Raw genomic sequence first — 16,441 nt, forward strand, 5'->3', positions numbered from 1 at the left:
TTCTTTTCACTTCCATCATTAATATTATTAATTTTCATTAATAATTTAAAAAAATATTCAAATTTAATTACATCATTTCCTCCCTTTTCTTTCCTCCATCCAATTCCATCCATGTCCTCTCCCTGTAACCTCTACAGTAGGCCCCCCTTGCTTCCTCTCAAACTCGTGGTCTCCTTTCCTTTGACTGTTTATATATATATCCCCTTAGATACTATCCATATACTAAAACATATAAATACAGCCCTCTGAGTCTGTGTAGCATTGTTTGCATACGCATGATTTCAGAGCTGACCATTTGATATTGACTTACCATTAGAGGTTTATATTGATTGATATGATGGTGAGGGCTGCGCATGTTTTGACCAACTGTGTTTTTAAGTGATGGTCTGAATCTGGCACTGTAGCTATAGTTTTCTGTCCTGGTCCCACCAAGCCCAGCAGTCCAACAGCCCATTTATAAAATAATCATTCAGACGCTTATATTATTTAAACTGTTGGGCCTAATGGCTCAGGATTTTTGTTATCTAGTTTTTATATCTTAAATTAACCCATTTCTATTAGTCTATAAGTTATCATGTGGCTCATGGCTTACTGGTACCTTATATCTTGCATGTCATGGTGGCAGCTGGCAGGGTCTCTCTTTTTTAGCCTTTTATTTTTTAGACTTTTTGTTTGTTTGTTTGCCTTGCCCATACTTTTTGTCTGGATACTGACCAATCAGTGTTTCATTTATTAACCAATAAGAATAACAAATTTGACATACAGAACATCCCATAGCACTTCCCCTTTACTTTTTTTTAAAGGAAGGTTTTAACTTTTATGTGGTAAAATTACAGATAACAAAACAATTATCAAGCAAGAATTACAGTTACAATATCTAGTCTATTTATAATAACTACTCTATTGGGCAAAATTAAAGAAGATATCCTATCTATCTTATATTTGTGAGTTTAAGGTTTTATATCTAACTTACCTTTTATCATAACTAAGGAAAATTATAACTATCTCTAGTCTTTAACTACTTTAAAGACCTCAGAAAGATATAATACTACCTGAGAAATGGGAGAAAAATGCAAGCAACTTTTGGGGTCTTGTAAGAGTTGACAGAGACAGCTGGTAGCCTGGACAGTCATCTAAAGTATTTTGTAAAGTTAGGGCATCTGTCTTTAGCCCACAGGTCTAGAGTCTCTCAGTCGCTTTTTTCAGTGTCTTGTAGAATATCTGGCAGTTTCCTCTACGAAGCAGGAACCTGAAGGACTATTTTGTCAAGCAAAGTTTAATGGTCACCTTCCTATGGGTCCTGCATGTCCAGTTGATCAAGCAGTCCAGGCAGGAATAGTTTCTTTCCCAAATGGCTATTTTGTCAAGGTGAAGATAAACTCCATAGTGTCTTTGATGTCCATCCTCCTCTCTGAATTAAATTGGTGCTGCCAGGAGCATACTTGTCTCAATGTCCAGAAAGTCTAAATTTCTAAAAATATTTTAAATGCCATATTTTATAGGTCTTTGAAGTGTTTGAAGATTACCTATTTTGAAATATATCTATGTATACCTAGAAAACTTAACATGACTATAAGTTTGACTGTCATAGAAGACTAATTGATCTGTATTTAATTATCCATTACAATCTAAATGAGTTACATAAACATAATACTTCAAATGAGAGTAGAAATATATATATATATATACATATAATATAACAAAACTAATTTTTAAACTAAAATCTATACTAATGTAAAACATTTTAAACAAGTTGTTGCTCTTTAAAAGTAGGTTTATTAATCTATCCTTTTATACTATCATATCTAAACTATCCCCTTTTCTTCTTCTTTAGAAAGAGATTGTATTTATAATCAACCTGTTTTAAATAAAAATATTGGCTTTTTTCTGTCTCACATCAGAGGGCTCTTGTGATTTGGGACACAAGAATCTCTTAACCTTTTTTTTTTTTTTTAGTAATCTGCCTATGTTTAGAGGAGTGAGCTAATTCCATCTCTAAAGCCATCTTGGTATATTTGGGAATTTGGGCATAGATTTTTTTTACTACTTTTTGTTAGAGGGGGGTACTGTATTTTATGGGGACACAAAGAAAATTTTAGGATTATTGAGTAGTCTGTGAGGGTATATCATCTGAGCCAGTTGTCATGAAACCATTTTGGATGTTGGATCATCTGGGCCATGGTGTCATCAGAGACCTTTTTGGGGGTCTTGGCTGGTCAAACCTAATGTATCTTAATCTGGAACAAATTTATAGTCTCTGGCTTTCTGTGGAAACAAAAGCAGAGCCTCCTTTTTAAAGCAACATATCCTTACATCTAAATTTTGAAGTCAAGGTATCTTTAATATATACATATTATATATACATATATATATATCTATACATATATATATATATATATATATATGTGCTTAACTCAACAGTTTTTACAATCAAATGGGGTTTTTTTGTAGTTAAGAATATCAAAGACAACATAATCCAGATTCTCTGTGTGATATCCATCATTACATGGCTTATTTTTTATACTACCTTTACTGTCTCTTTAAAGACTTTATTTTTAAGAACTATTTTTTTATATAACTGTATATATTTTTTCTCTTTTAAGCCTACATACATTTTACACACAATGTAAAGTATTTAAAGTCTTGTTTTAGCTGAATCTGTCTTATTGTCTAATTGTCTTATTGTTTTAAACTGTAGCAATTGTAAGACCAAAATGGCTGCTGTGGCTGGTGGCTTCACCCACCTCAGATTCCCAACATTGCAGTGGTACGTTTTCCACCAGCTTCTGGGAGCCATCGACTCTTAGAAACACTGGGTCGATGTTTTTATCAAAGCAGTGTGTAGCCCAGAAACTGCTTTTTTTTTTCTCCCCAAGACATTGGGCGCCATTTGTAGCTGGAGTTTTCTCTCCAGGTCCGGCCAAGCCCAGGAGTCCAACAGCCCATTTATAAAATAATCATTCAGATACTTATATTATTTAAACTGTTTGGCCTAATGGCTCAGGATTTTTGTTATCTAGTTTTTATATCTTAAATTAACCCATTTCTATTAGTCTATAAGTTGTCATGTGGCTTGTGGCTTACTGGTACCTTATATCTTGCATGTCATGGTGGCGGCTGGCAGGGTCTCTCTTTTTTAGCCTTTTACTTTTTAGACCTTTTTTGTTGTTGTTGTTGTTTATCTTGCCTATACTTTTTGTCTGGCTACTGGCCAATCAGTGTTTTATTTATTAACCAATAAGAACAACACATTTGACATATAGAACATCCCATAGCATGGCACAAAGAGTATCTTTTATGATGAGGACAGAGAGTCACATTTATTTGTGGGAAAGGATAAATATTTATAATGTAGTTGGGAAGTATACTTGTCTAGTAAAGGAGTGATAGTGGGTTCTCCTCTAAGATTCATGACCTCACTAGCCCCAGGTAATTGGACAGGTTTCTAGTATCAATAACATGACTTCTGTACCTCAGGCTCAAGGAACATCAAAGGGGCCAGAGGACTGGGGAGTCTGCTGTCAGCTTGTGTCTTCTAGAATGACAGAGAAGCTACACCAACAATAATGAAGCAATATGGCTGCTTAAAGAAGACCTAAATACTGATACCCCTAATAGATGCTAACGTGAAAGGGCAAATCCCGAAGGAGTCCCATCCTTAGACAAAGACTTGGCAGTCAGGACAGGAAACATTTGATTACTTATGGCATTCCAATGTGTGGCCAAAATTTCCACATAAAACCTGACAAAGGGACAGGGCAGTGGTGGCACAAGCCTTTAATCCCAGCACTGGAGATGCAGAGCCAGACAGATCTCTGTGAGTTCAAGGCCAGCCTGGTCTACAGAGCAAGATCCAGGACAGGCATCAAAACTACACAGAAAAATCCTGTCCAAAAAGAAAGAAAGAAAGAAGAAAGAAAGCTTTAAAAAAGATTCTAGACATAGAAGAATGGAGTCAAGCAGGGCTTCTTGGTAGCTGCCTTTTCTCCAATGGGCTCTGTTTGCTTGCAGTGAGCAGAGGTGTGACTCCTTTAAGAGGTGATTTTCTGACTTGATGATAGCAGCAAAAACAGGTGGTTCTTTTAAGAAGTCCTACTACCAAACACTTACATGGTGTTTATGAGCAGCCGAGGGCATGTTACTCAGTGGCTGCATGAACCTAGAAACTTCCCAGAGTTGGGGCAGTAAACATGGCACCCAGAGCTGGAGGTAAACATGCCTCTGCAATGAGACTAAACTCTCAGGGTGCCAAGGGGGAGGAGCCAGCACCAGCACACGATGATCTAAGTTAGACAGCAGTTGTTTTGCTCATGCAAACAGAAAAGGTTACAGATGTGAAATAAGAACAGATTCAGATGAAAAAACCCTCTATACTGGTCACAATGTATTAAAAAATGAATGTAGGCTTGGGAGAGAGAAAAGAAATAATATATACAGTATTAACTTAAAAAATATACTTTGAAATAAAGATCTTAAAAAAGGAATAGAGTAATAAAAATATGATAAACCATATAAAATGGAAAAAGAGAGTCTAGGTACTGTATGTTATTGTATTATCTTTTAATTTTTTGGCTGTTAAGAAACACTGGATTATGAAAACTGATAGATTAAACCAACCTATATATTTTTAAAATATCTTAACTTCCAAATTTAAGTCAAAAAATGTGTTATTTGGGGAAGGGGGAAGGTTATGTTTTTATTTCCACAGAAAATGAAAAGCTATGGATTCATTCTGGATTAAAGAGAATCAGGTTTGATCAAGGAAGACTTCCTGAAGTCCTGACTACAGGCATGGGAAAATAACCCTAAATGAACTGCAAGACACATGATGTATAATCATGTCTGGCTAACTTGTATACAATGCACATTCTATACTTATATTAATACAGATATGTGTGTTACTTTTTTTTTTTTGAGCTGAGGATCGAACCCTGGGCCTTGTGCTTGCTTAGCAAGCACTCTACCACTGAGCTAAATCCCTAACTCCATGTGTGTTACTTTTAAAGTATACGTATTTTCAGAGCAAAGGGACCAGGCACCAATAAAAGTGGCCCAGATGATCCAGCACCCAAATCAACTTCAAAGGTGCTGACTGAGATGATCCAGCATCACAGAATACTCTAGCCAAGACTTGACAATTAACCTGATCTTCACAAGGTCCCCCAAAGATTACCAGCACTACCAATCAGCAGGAAGTATTTTAGAAAACCTTACTTACATTCTCAAAATGTTGGTTATAAATGTTTGTTTTCATTTAAGGATGGTTGGTTACAAATTGTTGTTAGTCATAGTCAAAAAAAAAAGACTAAACAAAAAATTAAATTCAGAGGTCTCTTTCTAAAAGAAGAAAGGAGAATATGATATACAAATGATGGGAGGAAAGGGTAGATTATTGAATCTACTTTAATCCAAAAAACAATAGTTAATCTCAAAATACTTTACATTGGTGTGGATTTTAGTTTATTGATACAAATTTAAAGTTAATTTTGTTATGCTCTTGTTTAAAGTATTACATTTATGTGGTTCTAAAAATGCAATGTATAATTAAGAAACATAGATTAATAGTCATCTATAATAGCCAAACTTATAGTCATGTTAATTAGGTTTTCTAGGTATACAAAGATATATTTCAGATAGATAGGTAATCTTCAAATACTTCAAAGACCTACAGAATATGGCATTCAAAATGTTTTAATAATTTAGACTTTTCTTGACATGTCTGCTCCTAGTGGCACTGAATTACTTCAAAAAGGATGATGGGTATCAAAAAACATCATATGGAGTTTGTTTTCCTTATGGCAAAAGCCAACCATATGGGCAAACAAACTTCCTTTGCCTCAAATACTGACAGTCACTGTTCATACTGGACCAGCAGGACACAAAAATGGTAACTGCCGAACTTTGCCAAGAGAGTTAAGACAATCCTTCAAAATTCTCTGCTTCATAGGAAAGCCTGCCAGACATTCTAGACCTATAGGCCAGAGTCAGATGCCCCAATGTTACAGAGAAAATGGTGACTCTCTAGGCAGCAAGATATCCCTGTTGTTAGGTACATTTCACCCTTCTGGGGTCTTTGATGGAACTGAAGACTAAATAGTTATAATTATAGTTTTCCTTAGTTATCATAAAAAGTAAATTAGATACAAAACTTTAGACTCACCAAGATAAGATAGATAATTATTTTCTCTAATTTTGCCAAATGCAAATGGATTGGTATTGTTACTGTAATTCTTACTTAATAACAGCTTTTGTAGTATATAGTTTTACTATATTAAGGATAAAACCTTCATTTTTAATTAGACAAAAAGGGAGAAATGCTGTGGAATAATCCTGCTCTGCACTAGAAATTTGTATTACTCTCATTGGTTAATAAAGAACTAATAGGCTGGTAGCTGGGCAGGAAATTAGGCAGGAAAGCCAAGCTGAGAATGATGGAAAGAAGGAGGGCAGAGTTATGAGAGACTCCAGCCAGCCAATGAGCAAGAAGGATGTGTAGAAAATGAGGTAACAAGTCATTAGCCACTTAGCAAATCATAAATAGAAATATGGATTAATTTAAGTGTAAGAGTTAGCTAGTAACAAGCCTGAGCTGTCACATTTATTTATAATTTATTTGTAATTAATATAAGCCTCTGAGTGATTACTTGGGACCAGGCATTCAGGACAGGAAATGTCCAATTACAGCCCTCCTCATTTTCTGTCCTACTTCATATTATCCATATCCTGCCATTCCCTTCTCTAGACCCACCCCAGTGGTCTTTTTGTTTTTGTTTTTGTTTTGCTATTTTGGTTTAAGATTATTATCTCTATTATAGAGTTGGAAATTTGTATGCACAATAGCTCAAAGGCCAACAAGATTTTTACTTTTCTTTTTCTGTACTTTGTCTTCCATGCGTGGCAGAGCAAAAGAGACAACTTTCACTGCTATTTCAGTGATAAGGCAGAAAGAACCAGGAATGTACACACTTTACTATCAAGGAAATATACCAATATACATGACGTCTTCAACAGGGACTGCTAAACACAATTCGTACATTTTATTGGTAGTGTAAGAGCCCTGTTATCCTGAGTGACAATTCTCTCCTGCAAATGTCTTTTGGGTTCCTTGCCTCTGCTTCCTCCATCAGACTGTCAATCATCACTCCTATGCTATGGCCACTCTCAACATTTTCTTTCCCTATTTTTCAGTTTGTAGTTTCTTGCCTACTGTGAGCTAGGAAACCGAATAACCTCGTTTGTTAAAAAATGTATGTTAAAGAACTCATTAAAGCCCTGTCCCTGGGAGTAAAGAACATGCCTTTATAACCATGATGTTAGCTTTGAAATATGATTTTTTTTCTTACCTCTGACAGTGGATTGCATTCCCAAAGGTGGGGTCATCAGAAAGTCCACCTCTGAATATGAAGTTCATTGATATAATTCAAAGCATAGCATGTATCATTCTCCTTCTTTAAAAATTACACAATAAAGGCCTTGAAATTTAAACCATGGGCATCATGTTTGAGCTTACAATGGGAATCAAAGCCCAGTGATTTATTTCCAGAGATGTCTATAAAAGACAAGCCTTCCATTAGAAAGTAATGGGTATGTTTTCATAGAATAAAGTGTATTTCCAGTTTTCTTTCCTGTGAGAATATTGACTTCAGTTACTCAAGGTTTAGAGCGCTGACCCAGCTGCCACTGTGGGGCTTCCAGTCAAGAACCTTCAATTGTGAGAGACCAGGACATAAACTGTGCCAAAAATCATGAGCTAAAAATGAAGATATTTCCCTATAATTTTTTGAAAGGACCTCAGACTATAAACAAGGTCAAGAATAAGAATATAAGGCAGTCAGATCAACCAGAAAATTCATAATCATTGAAATAACTACCTTTTACAGCTGTTACCTCATTCAACATCCTGGTCCCTGAGAGGAACAACAACCTCTTTCACAGCTGAGGTCCTTAGCTCCAGAATGTTCAATCTGTCAGTAGCAAAGATGCTTCTAGTCACTAGCAACCAGGCATCAGCCACACAGAGCCATTTCACCAACACTCAGGAAACCCCAGAAGCATGTCAGAAAGGTCTCTAGCTCTGGTTTCTACAAGCAAAGACATTTTGCATTAGTTCCCTGGAACAAGAGCTCTCTCTGTCTATCTGATTTTGTTTAATTGTGTTTCTCTCTTTTTTTTCACCTCTCATTTGTTAGTAAAAGAAATGTTTTTGTTCTAGCAGATAAGGGATCAAATGTACTCCTGTTCCAGGAATAAAGTCCTCGTTAACCTCAGCCTGTACACCCTCCTCTGCAATGCAGTATTCACATTTGCTGTCTGCTCTCTGCAGTACCTGCATAGCCCATCTCTTGTAATAGGATTTGATTCTTATGTTGAAGACTAAAAATAAGTCTTCTGCATAATAGTCAACTAATTAATTCATTTCTTTTTTTCTATTTTTAGAAAGAATTTTATATAAGTAGATCCTTTTACAGGGAAGAAATACACGTATAGAGCTTCTAAATTGTGAGTATGGATCCCTGCCTTCACTGGGAAATGGATTCCATCTCGTCCACACCTATGCACTCATCTTTTTAAGCAAAGTCTCCACCCCACTACTGGTGCTTTTTTTTTTTTTTAATCCATGTAAGAATTGGGCTCTGCAGTATACCTTTGACTTCATTTACAGCTTCCTGGTCACAACTCTGAAAAAAAGGCTGAAGAGAAGAATTATACCTTGATTGATGCTGGCCCATTTGTCATGCCAGCATGCTCCAAAAGTATTTTGCAAAACAACCTTCCTCTTCCATTTTCTTTCATCTTTGCTTTATTAGCCACTTGAGAACTAGATGTCATGCAGGATGCTAGGTAGCACGAATCTCTCCATTCTTGCTACCACAATGTATCAGCTCTGCCACTGGTGAGGGCATCCATGGAGGCTGAATGTCTCTAGTAACAGAATCCAGGATGTCAGACACCAGCACACATGCAGGCTCATCAGCACTGCCTCCTGAGCATATCCTTGCAGATAGCTTAGCAAAGCTGGGCAGATGGATTCCAAGGTGGGCCACAGTGTCTTCGCCATCTTTCTGCAGAACCTGGATGATTTCTTGTACCATGTGGGAAGGAGCTCTGGGATTCAGCAAGTACAGCAGGACATTCCTTCTGTGTTTGTCAGTTACTATGTTGGATAAAGAACTGATGATTTCTGATATGATTATATGATCCACAAGCTTAGTATCATCAATACAATCAAAAGCTGACACTAACCAAAAGAGAGTATGGGCCATTAGCCACCTTTTCAATGTACTTCTTTATTGTTTCCTAGGTCACTTTTCTATCCTTGAGTGTACCATGGCATAGACAGTGGATGGCAATGAGGTCACCATCATGTATGGGGGCCAAGTCTATCACTGTTTCCTGAATGACTTCAATTAATTCTGGTTGAAGTTCTAGGGGTATGTGGGTTTAAAAAAAAAAAAAAGTCCGAGAATATTTTACGAACCAGTGAGTGGGTTAATTTGGGGCCACTGGAGTCAAAATCTGCTTCATTTCATTCATAATGAGTTCTAATTTTCCTGGCTGTGCCTCCAGCACCTTGCACCTTGTCCAGAGTTTGGTTGGTCTGATGACACGTAAAGCTGAACTGTCTTCCCGTAGGGCTCTGCGTCAGCATGTTCCTCTGGTCCAAAATGGCTTTTTCACTGTGTGCCCTCCAGGATGGCTGTTGTCGCCGAGTGACTCAGCATCTTCCTCACGTGGCCTTTAAACCTTCTGATTATCTCTGCATCCTGCTGTTTACTTCTATGTAAGAGAAAAAAAAATTAACAATATTCTTGGAATATTTAGTTTTACTTAATTCAACCGAATCTCCCCCACAGTTCCTCAAAAGCCTGCATCCTCCACTCTTGTACTGAACGAAGAATTGGATCACACGTGTTGAATCTGTGCAAAGGCATAGTTTTAATTTCCCTTAGAATCAACTTCTGCCAATCATTCATCAACTTAGTTCTTTTTTTTTTTCCTTTGTCACAATCTTTTCTCCCAATCTGTTGGCTCAAACCCCGATGCCGTAGTTCAGCTTATCACTGAGTTCCTGCTCGGGTTCAGTTCTCTCTTCTTCTGCTTGAAGTCTCCCCATTTTGTTTCTTGGCTGCTGATTCATCTCATTTGTTTACTGTCTGGCTGGGATGTTTCTCTTCCTGTTGAATTTATTTGCGCCCTGTAATTTTTCCTTCAGTCCTCTGCCCTCTTGTGGCGAGTTCTTAAACTGCTCCACACTCTTCTTGCCGGTTTTGTGGCTCCTTTCTCAAGGTTCTAGGTAATTTTAGGCTCACCTTCCTTAACAACTTTCCTTGGGATGTCTTTGCAGAACTAGAATCAATGTTGTTATGAAATGCATTCTCTTCTTGTGATGTCTTTGGACTCTTTCCTCTGATTTTATTTCTTCTCTTTGATTTCTGTCATAGCAACCCTCACATATGGAGCAGAGCTAATTCACTCATTTCTTTACAAAAAAAATCTATACATTTAGTAGTAGATTAATAAATTAACACTGTCCTTCCCTGTATTATCTACTACTGCATAAAAATTAGCAGTTTAAAGGAATAAAAATTAATATCACTTTGTTTCTTTGGATAAGGGATTTTAATATTTCCCTTGTTGATTTATAATACAATGGAGAATATAGTTTGACAAATTCTCAGTATGTTGTGTTGTGATGAATGCTGCCATACATAGACACAGCCAGAGAGGACTCTGATATGACGTGGACACATGGGCTGTAATGTTCACGGAAATGGCTAAGGAGGCTCTTGGGAGGAAGGCATATAACCCTTTGGGAGTGAAGAGCAGGAGCCTCTCATGTTCTGAGAACAAGGGAAGCAACTGAACTTTGAACAAGGAAGCAGAAGCTTTGCTCTACAACCTGCCACCATGTTTGCATGAGGACCACTGGTCCTAGGTTGTGGTGACCCAGGCAGGGAGATTATAGGAGGAGCACTCCCAAGAGACGTGGATATCTTCAATGGACAATTTTGGTATGACTTCCTGGTAAACCTACCGCCCTTTCTTAAGACTGTTTTAAAATTGAACATGCTTCTATCCAATCCCCCTTTCAGCCTCCCCTTTTTTCCTATTTGAGATTTGACCAGCATTGATGTCTAGACGCTCTCGAAATCTCAGCCAGCTTTCTCCCTATTTTCTCTCACAGATATCTTTGACAAATTCATTACATATTTAACCTAGTCTTGGTGTTGATTTACCAGTGAATGTAGAGTAACATGGGGAAAGGGAGGCTTCCTACAATAACCTGTTGAAGCCAGTTTGTTGGGAAAAGACATTATATAGTTCTGCTAAGAAGACCTTGTCTGAGTAGATGGTTTACTAGATGTCCACACTTAAGTGATATATAGTCCTTTCCCTGCATCTGTGTTTCTCTTGAATAATTCCAGCAGACTTTACTTACTTTGTTAACTTTACTTACAGCATAACATGACAGATTTTTTTCTAGATAATCAACATCTAAGCTATAATAACTATTTATAGAGAGTTGTAAAAAATTCATCCATATAACAATTGGGAACATAATTATTAAAATAAAGGTTTAAAATATTAGGGTGTTATAGCAAATTAGTGCACAGACATTATATATATATATATATATTCGCATGATACATCAATATAGTCATCCAACACTCAATGGCAAAGACATTTTCTAGGAAATGTGCCACTGAGTGGCTTGCCATATATAAATATTATGGTGTGTGCTTAAACCAACCATGGCATTCTGGATTAACCACTTGACACAGCCCCTTGACACAGTCAAGGAGTATGGCAACTAGAAATATGTGAGACTGCTTGTGTGATGCTGTGGTTGTTATATTATGCACCCCAATAAACTTATCTGGGGTCAGAGAACAGAACAGCCACCATATTAACACAGAGGTTAGGCAGTGGTAGCACACGCCTTTAATCCTAGCACGCAGGAGGCAGAGATCTGCCTGTGAGTTCAAGGCCACAGTAGGGAACAGAGCTAAGCATGGTGACTCACACCTTTAATCCCAGCACTTGAGATCTCGTGTCTTGCTTAGGAAAAACAAATAATCCCAGGAAATAATGGCAGGAAGCAGAAAGGTATATAAGGCATGAGGAACAGGAACTAGAAGCTTTTTAAGTTTTTCGGCTTTCAAGCTTTTAGCAGCAGTTCAGCTGAGATCCATTCAGGTGAGGACTCAGAGGCTTCCAGTCTGAGGAAACAGGATCAGCTGAGAAGTTGGCAAGGTGAGGTTGAATGTGGCTTGTTCTGTTTCTCTGATCTTTCAGCGTTCACCCCAATACCTGGCTCTGGGTTTGTTTTTTATTAATAAGACCTTTTAAGATTTGTGCTACATGATGCAGTTCACTGTTTTAAAGTAAACATTTTATAAGTAGAAGTACAGTGTAAAATAATGACTAATAGTACAGTACAATGAACATGTAAACAAGCATCTTTGATTTCCTACATCAAAAATATTCTTAGTCTTTGTGCACACAATCGATAAATGTGCACACATCTTTATTTCTTTCAAGTCAGTTCCCAGTCCTTCTTATAAGCACATTGTCAAGCTCTTTTTTCACTGGATTTGAGTTGTGTTGGAAAGGGAGAAGAAAGGAAAAAGCAAGCTCCCTGCCCACTTCCCCTCACTCCTGTTTCTCTGTCATGGAAGCATCATTTGGAATGAGCACATCTCCATAATTCAACCTTCTACAGAAACAGCTCTACCTTAACTTTAGTCCACCAGACAGCACATTGTCCTTTTAATCCTCCAGGTTTAGCAGCTTCTTGCTGTCCCTAGCCTCTGAATTATTCCATTGCCCCTTATTAGCTTCATGTAGCAAATGGCCAAATGTCACATCCACTCTGGTTAGAGTATCTAGGGTAGTTTCTGCTTCCCCATGTCAATCCAAATAGAAAAAGGCAGTCTCCTCCAGTTTATCAAACCCTACTAACTGACTGCCAGGGATTTCTGTGGTGGCATTATACTTACGGACTTTTATATAGTAGTATGAAACTTAACCCACCACATGATGCAAGTAGTGCATAACTGCATTTTCACCAGCTAATCAAAAAGCAGCGGCACCCTAGCTCAGCACATCTGAGGACGAGTCCTCCTTCCTTTGTCCAATACAGGAGCCACTAGTCAACGAGTACAAATAACACAGAAGGAATATGACTTCAAGCCACTAAGAGATTAAGCATGGAATCTGTTTTAGTTTCGTTTGAACAGAATAGTTTCAAATATTTAAAGAAATTTCCTTTGTCTCTTCTGTCTCCTTAAAGAAGGAACGTTCTTTCTATTCTTTGTGCCATACCTGTGCCAAAACCTTACTCTTGTTGCCAAGACAGGCTTAGTGCTTTTTAGTGTGACCTGGTATTGTATGGACCAGCCTTCCTGTCCTCCTGTCTCCCCTTTTCACCTCCACAATCCCAAATGGTTGCATGTGCACGTGTCAAGCACTTAGCAGGACAAGTGATCGTAACTGGAGGACCCTGTCACTGCATGTACTCATCATCTCAAAGTAAAGGTAGGGAAAAGGGGGAGTTTGAACTCTCCATAGGAAATGACCTCCTTAGGGAGGCCACAGGGGTGCAAAATCTAGTTCCTCACAAACCAGTGGCCTGACAGAGCACATTATTCTACCCCTGCACCCCTGTTTCTCCATGTGTAAAATCAAGAAAATAGTGCTAACCTCATAAAACTGTAAGGGGAATCAAATGAGTTTATTCCTACAAATTATTTATAAAAAAGCACTTGACCCTATTAAAAAGGGCTCAGCAGAGATATAGAAAACAGCGTGCACACACATACACACACACACACACACACACACACACACACACACACACACACACTTCTGAGAACCATAAGATTTCCTGACAAACTGGAAAACCCTATCACAAAAAACAAAAAAAGACCTACCTTCACTTTTAATGGCATACACAGAATGCAAACAATATTTTATATAAATGCATAATATAATAGGATTTTGAAGAGCAATATATGCTTCCAGTGGGTGGGGGAGATCATGAAAGTGGTTTTGCATTTAAATATGTAAGCCACAATCAGAAAAGTTAAAAATCTTTTATGTTACCAGTTTTCCTTGGAAGAAAAATTGTCCTTGAGGCGGCTGCATCTGCAGACCCCTTGTTAAATGTCAAAACTCCATAGCAATTATGTTATTATAAGGTAAAATGGATGGTGTCAAATATGCTTGCTTCCTGAAGTACTGTTTAATCTACTTCAATAACCTTTTTAAAGATTAAGATGAAAATTGGTATTTTAGTGTAAGTCTGTTTCAGAAATTTTAGATAATTTAAAGTTGCTACATCACTCTGTTAAAGGTTAAAATTCACCAATTTTTTTAAGTTGTCATCACAGCCTAGTAAACTTGAATGTTCAAAACCAAGTGTACTAATTCCCTAAACTATTAAATTTCTCTTTTGAAACACAGCACTCGGAGCTATACTCTTCCCAGAACATATTTTTTCTGGTGAATGACAGCACTTACGCACTTAGGGCCCGATGAAATGTATCCTCACGTGGCGACTTCATGCAAGAGAGAAGTCTCACTCAGAAGCTTCCAGAGTTCCCCTGAGACACACATCAGCAGCTTAGCCACTTTGGAAGTTGTCAATGTATCTTGCATTTAAAAGGTGAACCTGGGTAAAGTCATTCTTTACAGGGGCTTTATAAAACCTACAAATTATCTAAAAATTTCTGTTGAGACTTCTCTGCTATAACCACTTGTGTTTATACTTATTATTCACAATAATCATTTATAGATACAGCCTGTGGCTTCAGGATGACCAATATAAATAACAATACATAAAAAGTAAGGCATTCAAAACCTACTTACTTTTTTTAATGGGTTCTCATGTTGGTTTAGGCTGGCCTTAAACTCACTATGCAGTTTATGTGAACAAGGATGGCACTGGATACATCGACCTCCCAAGTGTGTGGCTAATCTATAGGGTGCTGGAGCTGGAAAACATGATTTGTACATGCTAGGCATAAATTCTATTAACTGAGCATATATCTAGCACCTCTTTTTCTTATTTTTTACTGAAAGATAATATGATCGCAAACTTTAGAACCCACTCTTATTAGCTGTATGGCCTTGAACAAGTTACTCAATATCTATGAGCTTTACTTTCCTCCCCTTTCACAGTGGAACAAGGCCAAAATTACATGGAGTATAGTCTTGAAGGATTTGGATAGATGCCTGACTCATCAAATATTATTTTTTTCTGCTTTTATCTACTCTTACTGAACCAGCAAAATGGCTCAGGAGGTAAATGTACTTACTGCCAAACCTGAGTTCAATCCTCAGTTCCACAAGAAGGAAGGAGAGAACCCAAACCCACGAGTTGACAAGTTGTTCTCTGACCTCCACACATGTCCCCATGCACAAAAACAACATATATGTAGTAGATGAGAGAGAGAGAGAGAGAGAGAGAGAGAGAGAGAGAGAGAGAGAAGATAATAGTGAAAAGCCAATGGCCTTTACCATACCATCATGTCATAGTTTTCAGTCATTGATATTTTAGTGACTATTTTTTAGGCTAAGTACATTCTACAAAATAAATTCGATGTCACTGTGGCCCCTCTTTCTTCAGCGAGTACTGTATGCTGACAGTTAGAACCCATCATGGATGTCAAGAGATAATATCACTGGGCCTGCAGCTAAGAAGATTCAGTGAGGTCTCAGTTTGCAGCCTCTGGAATTTCAATATCTTGTACCTTATAAATGTCATGTTTGAGGGGGGAGAAAATGGTACAGATATCATAATACTAGAGACTGTAGCCATTTACCCTAGAGAAAATTGTAAAACAAAAATGTAAAATCACCAGGTCATATGAAGCACTTAGCTGACCAAAGGGACAGAAATAAAAAATTAAGTGGGACAATTACAAGCAAATCAGAGGCATGGAGGTAAGGGAATCTGAAAGAAAGTGTAGGAATGAGGGGTCAACCACAGTGACTTCACCACTGACTCGTGCACCACAAAGTTAACCGTAAACTCTGTGTGTGTATGACTCCTTGTTGCTGAACCATTGAGTATGTTGGTTGATATACCAGAAGTTATGAAAATAAATCAAGGCTTGACCATCAAAGGGCTCCTGTTAGAAGTTTGAGAGCCTCCATTCAGTCTTTAACATGAATTAGAAAAGTATTAAGTATTTGAAACCCATGAAGTTACAAGAAACATACCTGTGTTTTAGAAGCAAAGTAGGTGATAGAGGAGCATCACACCTTTTCAAAATGAGATTGGGCGTGTTCCAGGTGGATTGGCCAAAGCCAGCTTTGTCTCAGGCTTATCACTTCCAGGGAAGACATCAGAGCATGTAAGAAGCAAGACTCCCTGGTGTGCACTAGCTGCCCCTGGGTCCACCACTTCTAGTATATCTTCCCATCCAGGTCTAAG

The 16,441-nt window shown here is 37.7% G+C and overlaps 1 pseudogene; it reads right to left on the reverse strand.

Moving 5' to 3' along the window:
• Window positions 1-8,551: 8,551 nt before the first annotated feature.
• Window positions 8,552-16,441, reverse strand: part of LOC118595250 — a 35,698-nt pseudogene continuing 27,808 nt past the window's right edge.

Source organism: Onychomys torridus, chromosome 14 (assembly GCF_903995425.1).
Source record: "Onychomys torridus chromosome 14, mOncTor1.1, whole genome shotgun sequence".
NCBI lineage: Eukaryota > Metazoa > Chordata > Mammalia > Rodentia > Cricetidae > Onychomys > Onychomys torridus.